Source organism: Mustela erminea, chromosome 6 (assembly GCF_009829155.1).
Source record: "Mustela erminea isolate mMusErm1 chromosome 6, mMusErm1.Pri, whole genome shotgun sequence".
NCBI lineage: Eukaryota > Metazoa > Chordata > Mammalia > Carnivora > Mustelidae > Mustela > Mustela erminea.
The window spans coordinates 65655322-65664799 of NC_045619.1; the positions used below are offsets into that span (position 1 = coordinate 65655322).

The following is a 9478-nucleotide window of genomic DNA, read 5'->3' on the forward strand; positions in this document are numbered from 1 at the left end:
TTCTCCATGAGCTCCCCTTTGAAGGACCCATTTCGGTGGTTAGATGTTCTTGGCTTCTTGGATTTTCTTACATGCTTCAACTTATCCACCTGTACCAGGGCTGCTTAGTGGCTTACTTCTCTAATTCTTCTATTCCCCCTTTTGGACTTTACACTTCCAGCTTGTCCTACATTATGAATGGTTAAATTCCAACAATTATCCCTAAATACTCTTATAGTGATTGTGCTTCTCTGTCTGAAATTTAACAGAAACTCTATCATGAATATTTCCCCAGACTCTTGAAAGAATTATAAATCTCCTCTCAAAATATCCATTTGCATCAGATAATTTATTATTTCAACTTCTTTTTTTTCCCCTTAGAGGTTCCCTTTTGGATTTTTCTGTCCTGATTTGATGCACACTGGCTGTTCTGAGAGTCTGATGCACATATGTTATCTGGAGTACCCTTCACTTTTATACTGAGAAGTCCCTTTATGTATCACCAGTAGTGAGGTTTCCTGTTGTCCAGATTCCATAAATTCCTCTCTTTTGATTTGGACCCTTGTTTTGGTGAAGTAATACCTACAGTAGCTTCCTAAGGTCCATGAAGATAAAAATATTCTTTTACCTGTATCAATCCTCCATTTTAAAAATAAGACTTCATATTTTCATCTCCTTGCCTTTTTTCCCTATTTTCTTAATGGAATCTCCTCGAGGGTATTTTCCAAACTTCTAAAAAATTTTTTTCAGTTTTTGTGCTTTTAATTTCCAAGAGTTCTTCCTCCATATATGTTTGTCTTGTGTGATGTCTTGCTCCTATGTTTCGGATGTAGTAACTACTCTTCCCTCTATGAGGAATGAAATTAAATTTGAAAGACTAGTGTGCTTCATGAATTGTGTTCTTCTATCAGTTTCTTTTTGTTTCTGTAATGTTAGCATAGGGCACCCCATCGAGAGGTTCAGTAGATGCTCTGGGCATATGGAGAAGGCATGTCTATATAGACATGGTATATGGACACAACAGAGACTGTAGGAGTACAGCTATATATAAAGGAGTTCTCTATGATGACTGGACAGAAACAGCAAATTGTGATTTTGATTTTGTTTCTTTAGACGGTTTGTTTCTTTTGCTTTGCTTAGTTTTTGGAGTCTTATACATAGATTTGAGAAATCAGGTTTATACATTGAGTAACTTCGCTTATTTAAGGAAATATTCCTTCACTTTCTTATTGATGGTGAGTCTGAAAATGGTCTTAGGTGGTTATATGAAATGTATCTTTTCATACAGTCTCTAAATGCCTTTCAAGCATTTCATATACTAATCAATAAAAAAGCCATATTTCATGTGTATGTTTCACTCAAGATAAAAGAGATAATTTGACATGTTGTTGGGAAGAAATTAATTGGAATATAAGGAACATAGATACTAACACTATATGAAAAAGAAAAGATATGAATGAAAATGCTGACCTTGACTGAGAACACAAACAAAATAGTACAAAATTTTCCAAAGTAAAAATGGTGTCATCTCATTAAATAATTCCATTACACAATATAATGTTGCCAAAATAGTCTCAGAACCCATCTTTCTGAAAACTAAGCTATTTTATAAACAGAATTTGGTGTTCCAACCTAGGAATTATGACAGAATTTCTTTGCACATTTAATTCTTATCTAGAACACTAAAGAGCCAACTCTTTCTTTTTGGTTGGCATTCAAATCTTTAAGTCACCTCTAAGAGAAAAATTTCATGAAATTCAGTATTTGTAAAAAATTCCATTAAAAATGCCCTTTGTGGGTTTAGCTTAAAATTATGTAAGAGTGGAAATACCTAGTGAATAATAATTTATTTTCTTTTTTAAAAGTACTATTAGCACTGTTTGAAATATTTCCATATAATATTTTATATTTTCCAAATGTTTCAGGTATCCTTGTTATTTTCTTAATTTAGTAAGTAGTTAATGGACACTGTGTGCCAGACAAAGTCCTAGGCATTGGGGTTAGAAAATAAGCAAAATACAATCTCCTCTTTGTTCCCTATACTTTGATAAAAGAGACATTCAAGTTTATAGTTACCACAATTTGTTATACTACAGGGTGATACATACTAAAATATAGACTGAGTGACGGTGCTTAGATTACATGGGTGGGTAAACATCAAGTCTTTAGGGACAGAATGTCAAAAAGGCTGATCAGAGAATTGAAATCAAAGGAAGCGAAAAAAAAGGATGATAGGAGGAGGGTTAGGTAAGCTGTCCTAACTATGGGAAGTAACCTTATAGAGCTCCAGTGGTGAGAGGACCTAAAGCGGTTCCTAGCAAAAGGTGGATGGTGAATAGGGGAAGACATGTTTTTGAAGATAATTTAAAGACACAACATTAAGCCTCTTATAAGCCATATGAAAGATTTGATGCTTTGAGTAGAGAAATAACTTGATTAGATTTGGCCTTTAGAAAGATTGTTCTGCTCAATGAGAAATTTAGAGGCAGAATTGAAGGTGAACCAGACCAGAGAGGAAGAGCAATGAGATGATTACTACAGAATATTTGGGTGGGAAATGATGATGACCTCAATTAGTTGAATACTGGTAGAGATGGAGAGGGGTGGTCTGATTTGGAGATAGTAAGAGAGTTCATTAGAACTTGGTGATTGATTTGATGTAGGGAGTGGGTTATTCAAAGCAATCAAGGTTGACAAGAAAGCTTCTGGCTTTAGTGTCTGGGTAAATGGAAACGAAGAAATAACAAGCACAACTTGGACACCTAAGCAATGTCCAAGTATATCCATGCAGTGAGCATTCGGTCATGATGGTCTACAGTTGAGAGAGTGAGCTGTCCTAGAGAACTAGTGTAACTAAAGTTGCAGGAGCAGATAGTGTCCCTCATGGAGACCAAGTAGATGAGAAGAGAGGAATTAATTCTGTGAGGTATAGGAGAGAACACTGTTAGAAATCTTGGCCTAAGATGACTAAGCAAAGTATCCAGTTCAGAATTGATACATTCTGAATTTCTGGCCCATCAATTCATTTTTTCTGACTTTCACAATGGCACATCAACAAGACTGAGTCTTGTCCAGGCAGCTTCAGAATAAAACCCTCCCAATATATGAGAGAAAAATTTCAAAACAGTGTTGCCACAAACATGGAGTAGCATTATTTAATTGAGAGGAAAAGGAAATGTTTAAAATTTATAGGATCATTTCTTTGTCAAGTGTTGCCAAGGGAACAATAAGATTGAGAATGCAGTGATAGACTCAAATATAAGGGAAAAGGCAATATGCTAGATGGTGAGCAAAATATATTTGAGGTGATTGTCCTTCATTCAAACAGAAATTCTAGTAGGAATCTAGAAATCTGAGCTGGATCTATATATGGAGATCAGGACTGGACACATGGTTTGAGAAGCTCAATATCCAAAGTGGTAGTAAAAAGCTTGGAAAAGGCTGGATTTACTGTAAACACTTACCAGAAAGATATTGTTCACTCTGCATCACTCGGGAGGAAAGATGTTTTTCCTCCCTTTAAAAAATTGAGTCAAAACTAGGAAAAGCTAAGTAGCAGGCTCAATGTGTAACAAATGGTGAAAGAAGAGCTTGAGGTCTAGGTTCCTGACTATAAATTTTGCTATTTCCACTAATAATAGGAAATAATAACAACAATAATAATGTTCACAATACAGTTTGGTAGACTCTGGGTTATGTAGGCACCTAAAATGCAGAAAGAATCCTAGTAGTAATGCTAAATTAGGCCGTCAGGATTTAAAATGTTCGCTAAGACTTTCATTCAACTGTTATTTTCTAAAACCATACCAAAAACCAAAAACAAAAAGCTTAATTTCTAGAAACCTTTAGGCAGAATTTCTTGTTGAATCTACTTCAACAACAATAAAAAAAAAAAAATGTCTTTTTGGAAAAAAGAAAGCTCAGAGCCACACAAGTAGAGGCTCATTATCAAGAGAATGATCACAAAATCATGTCTTTCATTTTGAAAAGAGGAGTTCCATCAAGACAAACATTTCAGAAATTCAGCCAGCGGCATTCCAGCATTTTATTTTGTTTTTAACCAATTGAAAATTTATTATAACAAACAAGACAGTTGGTACCATTCAATTCAATATCACGGAATGTTCCAATATTTAAATTTAAAAGAAAAAGGAGAGACTAGAAACATTAAAAAAGGAAAAGCCAAAATATTCACTGTTCGGAGACAATTTAAAAAAAACAGGTAGGAAAAATCTTCTGTCATCTTAGCTATGATAATTCTTACTGGTTATTTCTCACATATAAGAAGATGATTTGGGGTGCCTCAGTGGCTCATTTGTTGAGTCTGCCTTCGGCTCAGGTCATGATCCCAGGACTCTGGGATTGAGCCCCACACCGGCCTCCCTGCTCAGCGGGAAACCTGCTTCTCCCTCTCCCACTCCCCCTGCTTGTGTTCCCTCTCTCGCTGTGTCTCTCTCTGTCGAACAAATAAATAAAATCTTTTTCTGAAAAAAAGATTTATTTTTGTAAACCTATCTTGGATCCAATTACCTTTTAAAACTCTGTTACTAGTTTTATTAGTATTTTAGTTGATTCTCTTGGATTTTCTATGTAGTTGGGTGAGGCAATTTTAAGAGTTCTCCAAAATCATTTTATTTACCTCTTGGGCTTACATGAGGAATCTTTCCTTGCATCTCTTCCAGAAATGTGGGACAACTGACTGAGTTGTGAGTACAACAACAGTTATGCATACCATTTCATTCTGGCCAAAAAATCCCCCAAATTATCTTTCACACTCTCTTCTCTATTTGCCTACTAGATGGTAAGACACAGGGCAATCTGGAAGTCCTCACTGGTAATGGCAGAGCTGTCGATCTAGGTTCCCAAAATGGCTGAGTCAAGCAGAATGCAAACCAACTTGGTCCACATTGTACTATGATGTAAGTAAGATTTGGGGATTTACTCAGCATCAGAAATATACAAATCAAAAGTATAATGAGATACCACCTCACACCAGTCAGAATGGCTAAAACTAACAAAACAGGAAACAACAAATATGGAGAAAGGAGAACCCTCTTACACTGCTGGTGGGAATGCAGGCTGACAGAGCCACCCTGGAAAACAGTATGGAGGCTCCTCAAAAAGTTGAAAATAGAACTATGCTATGACCTAGAAATTGCACTATTAGGTTACAAATCTAGTGATCAGAAGGGGCATCTACCCCCCAGTGTTTATAGCAGCAATGTCCACAATAGCAAAACTATGAAAAGAGCCCAGATGTCCATTGACAGAAGACTGGATAAAGAAGATGTGGTATACACACACATACACACACAATGGAATATTACTCAGCCATCAAAAATAATTCTTGCCATTTACAACAATGTGGATGGAACTAGAGGGTATTACGCTAAGTGAAAAAAGTCAATCAGAGAAAAACAGTTATCATATGATTTCACCCACAGGTGAAATTTAAGAAACAAAGCAGAGGAGAATAGAAGAAGGGAGGGAAAAATTAAACAAGATGTAATCAGAAAGGCAGACAAGCCATAAGAGCCTCTTAACCACAGGAAACAAACTGAGGATTGTTGGAGGGGAGAGGGGTAGGGAGATGGGGTAACGGGGTGATGGGCATTAAGGAGGACATGTGATGTAATGAGCACTGAGTATAATATGCAACTCACAAATCATTGAACTCTACCTCTGAAACTAATACACTATACGTTGATCAGTTGAATTTAAATTAAAAAAAGAAACTGCTTCTATCTTCATGTTAGTTGAATAAAAACATTTGGGGATTGTTTGTTACAGCATCTAGTGTAACTTACCTTGACAAATACATGAATTAATATAAAATGTAGAAGATATTTATTGAAGTAAAATTAAAAGTTTACTAAAAGAACTGTACCATATTATCAATACAATGAATCAGTATTTTAAGGAATATAAAACCAATAGAAGACTATTCTATAAATCTATTTAATCCCAATAAAAATCCCAAAATACATATGGAAATTTTAAAATTAAGTCAGAAATTCATATAAAAGAATAAAATAGCTGCCCGCCGTATCTCGTCCCTGGCCACACTCCTTCTGGGCACTCGCCTTCTCCCAACCAGCAACCTGCAGCTGTGGGGACCGCCCCCCACCTCCCCACCCCCTACCTCCCCACTGCCCCCACTCCTGGCAGCACCATGACAGATCAGGCCTTTGTGACACTGACCACAAACGATGCCTACACCAAAGGAGTCTTGGTCCTGGGCTGTCTCTGAAACAACTCAGGCCCACTAGGAAGCTGGCTGTGCTTGTCACCCCCCAGGTCTCAGACTCCATGAGAAAAATTTTAGAGACAGTCTTTGATGAAGTCATCACTGTAGATGTCTTGGACAGTGGCGATTCTGCACATCTAACCTTGATGAAGAGGCCTGAGTTTTGTGTCATGTTAACTAAACTCCATTGCTGGTCATTTGCAGAGTATTCAGAATGTGTGTTCATGGAGGCAGATACTATGGTCCCAGCAAATACCATAATCTTTTAGAGCGAGAAGAATTATCACCGTGGCCTGACTGCTTCAGTTCTGGCGTCCTTGTTTATCAGCCTTCAGTTGAAACATACAACCGGCTATTGCACCTTGCTTCTGAGCAAGGCAGTTTTGATGGGGGACCAGGGTTTACAGAACACATTTCTTAACAGATGGGCAGCAACAGGTATCAGAAAACATCTGCCATTTATTGATAACCTAAGCAGCGTTTCTATATACTCCTACCTCCCAGCATGTAAAGCATTTGGTGCAAATGCCAAAGTTGTACATTTCCTAGGATGGATCAAACCATGGAATTATACTTACGATCCTAAAAAAAAGTGTCAAAAGTGAGTCCCATGAGCCCATCATGACTCATCCAGAGTTTCTCAACCTGTGGTGGGATCTTCACCACAGTGTTTTATGTCTGCTTGAACAGACACCCACTCACACCTAAAAGTAGAAGGTGTCTCAGGAACCATATACCATCTGTCCCTTGGTGAGATCCTGGCTGCAGCACAGGCTCCTTATGTCCTCAGAAGAATGGAAGGAGTGGAAGGAACAGGGCCAGGCTGATTACATGGGGGCAGATTCCCTTGACAGTATCAAGAGGAAACTGGGCACTTACCTCCAGTAGAAACACTGCCATTTCCCCATGGACACGTCCACTTAACAGGCACTTATTTCTGATACTTAGTATCTGGAGCTGGGTTAGGAAAGGTCCACTACAGTTGCTACGGGCTTTGCTAGAATCTGTTGGATGAGGGGATTTTGCAGGACAACAGGTGAGAACTGGGCAAAAGTTGTGAAGTAGCAGTTCTGTTACGTGGACAGCATTCTGCTTTCTAATCTTAGGCTTATTCATTATTCAGCTCATGTGTTGGAAATTCTTGCTGATGGCCAGCATATGTGGTAAGGGAAAGTCAAGCTAATTAAAATGGCTGTATCGACTAAAAATGTGCCAGTGCGGCTCTACCTCAGTTTCCCTTCAGAATGGGACAGGCTGTCTCTCTCGCTTGAGCATAGTAGCTTTCACTAGACCTGCATTTTATTTAGAATTGTCCAGACACTGCCAGAGTGATTGTGATTCTGCTTTCAGGTGAAGATAGCCTGTAACACTGACAAGTGATTCATAAACCTATCGACAAACGGTGTTAACCCATTTTATTTCCTAACTGTAGTGTCTAAAATTGTTCACCAGTTTTCTATGTACAGTAAGGCAGCAAGCTAAAACACTTTTGTTCAGTTCTGTGAATCTGTAAACAGCAGTGTGTTCTCTGATGGTTACCTGCAATGGCACCTTGTATGAAAATAAAGACTTATTGCTATATATAAAAAAAAAAAGAATAAAATTGCTAAGATAATTCTAAAAAGTCTAAGAAGAGAAAATATTTAATTTCCCAGATACAAAAGCTTATTTTAAAGCTATAAAAATTAATACAGATTTATAATTTTGCAATCAGTAGAATAAACTAAAAAGGAAGGCAAAAATCATGTATATATAAAAGTTTAATTTATGATTAAAGTAGCCTTTGAAGTCAAAATGGATTATTTAATAAATGATTTACAAATTAATAGTCAAAATAGAAAAACAAAGCTACAAAAATAGATTGAGGAAATACGGAAGAATATGTTTATGACCTCAGGGTAAATAAATTATACAAATTAAAAAGCATAAATAGTGTCCAGATTATTTGAGGGAAAATCAAATCAAGGGTAAAAAAAGGAATCAACCCCCCCATAAATGAACAAAAGATGTAAACTGAAAAAGTCAAAGATGAAATTAAAATGTTAAATAAGTAAAAAGATGCTCAACCTCACATATAATCAAAAATATACAAATTCAAATGATACAGTAGAATATTTTACCCATGAAATTAGGCAATTTAAACAAAGTTTGATAATACCAAATGCTGGCAAGAGTTTAAATCAAATATTGGCAAGAAAGTGAAACCCCCAGAAACGGAATTACAAAATTTATGTAGGTATTGCTAGATATTATGGGTGAGAGCATAGCATGGTATTGCTATTCAGGAAAACAATTTAACATTTCAAAAGTATCTATTAAAACTGAAGATAAGCCTGCCCTATGATTCAGAAATTGTACTTATTTGTTTCTTTACTGTATAAAAACTCTCAGTGTGTGCCTAAGGAGGCTGAATCAAAACATTCATTGCTGCATCGTTTATATTACTGAAAAATAACAACCTAAGTGTCCATCCTATGGGAATAGTTAAATAAACTTTGATCTATTGCTCTGCACTAATTCTAAAAAATGCCATAGGCTTAAATGTATTAACATGGATATAAGTTGAAGATACATTACAGGAAGGTAGAAAGTGGTGCTCCTTACATCTGCAAGCCCAGTGATGGAGATATTCACATTTTCTGCCCAGTACCTGGTCACCCGGCTTCATACATATTGAGGAGCAAGATATGGGTCATCTGATTGCTGGGATGAATCATGGCTGCCATAGTGAATTCCTGAAGCAACCATTATGGTGGCAGATTCTTGATTTCCCAACTAATTAACCATGGCAGAGATACCAGACCTCTTGGTAGGCCAGTGGTACACTGCTCTCCTGGGAGTCCTTTATAGTAGTCAAGCCTAAGACTGGTTTTCTAGATCATCCAATTTTTTTTAAGAGTTTATTTATTTATTTAACAGAGAAAGACACGGCGAGAGAGAGGACACAAGCAGGGGGAGTGGCAGAGGGAGGAGCTGGGTTCTCGCTGAGCAGGCTGCCCAACGTGGGGCTCTATCCCAGGACCCTGGGATCATGACCAGAGATAAAGGCATGTGCCCCTAGATCATCCAATTCTTTTAGAAGCATCTAATTTCCTGAATTATATCCCTTTTTCTTAAACTAGGTAGAGAGATTTCTGTTATCTTCAACTGAAGCTTGACAGACCTAGTATTTGGTTCCACAGAAGTGGCTAGGGACAACAGATTTTCAAGGTTGAGAATTTGAGATTGTTTACATTTCATTTGTTGGTTTTG

General features: G+C 37.1%; 1 pseudogene; it reads left to right on the forward strand.

Moving 5' to 3' along the window:
• The first annotated feature begins 6151 nt into the window (after positions 1 to 6151).
• LOC116592382 lies at positions 6152 to 7114 on the forward strand (annotated as a pseudogene).
• The last annotated feature ends 2364 nt before the right edge of the window (positions 7115 to 9478 follow it).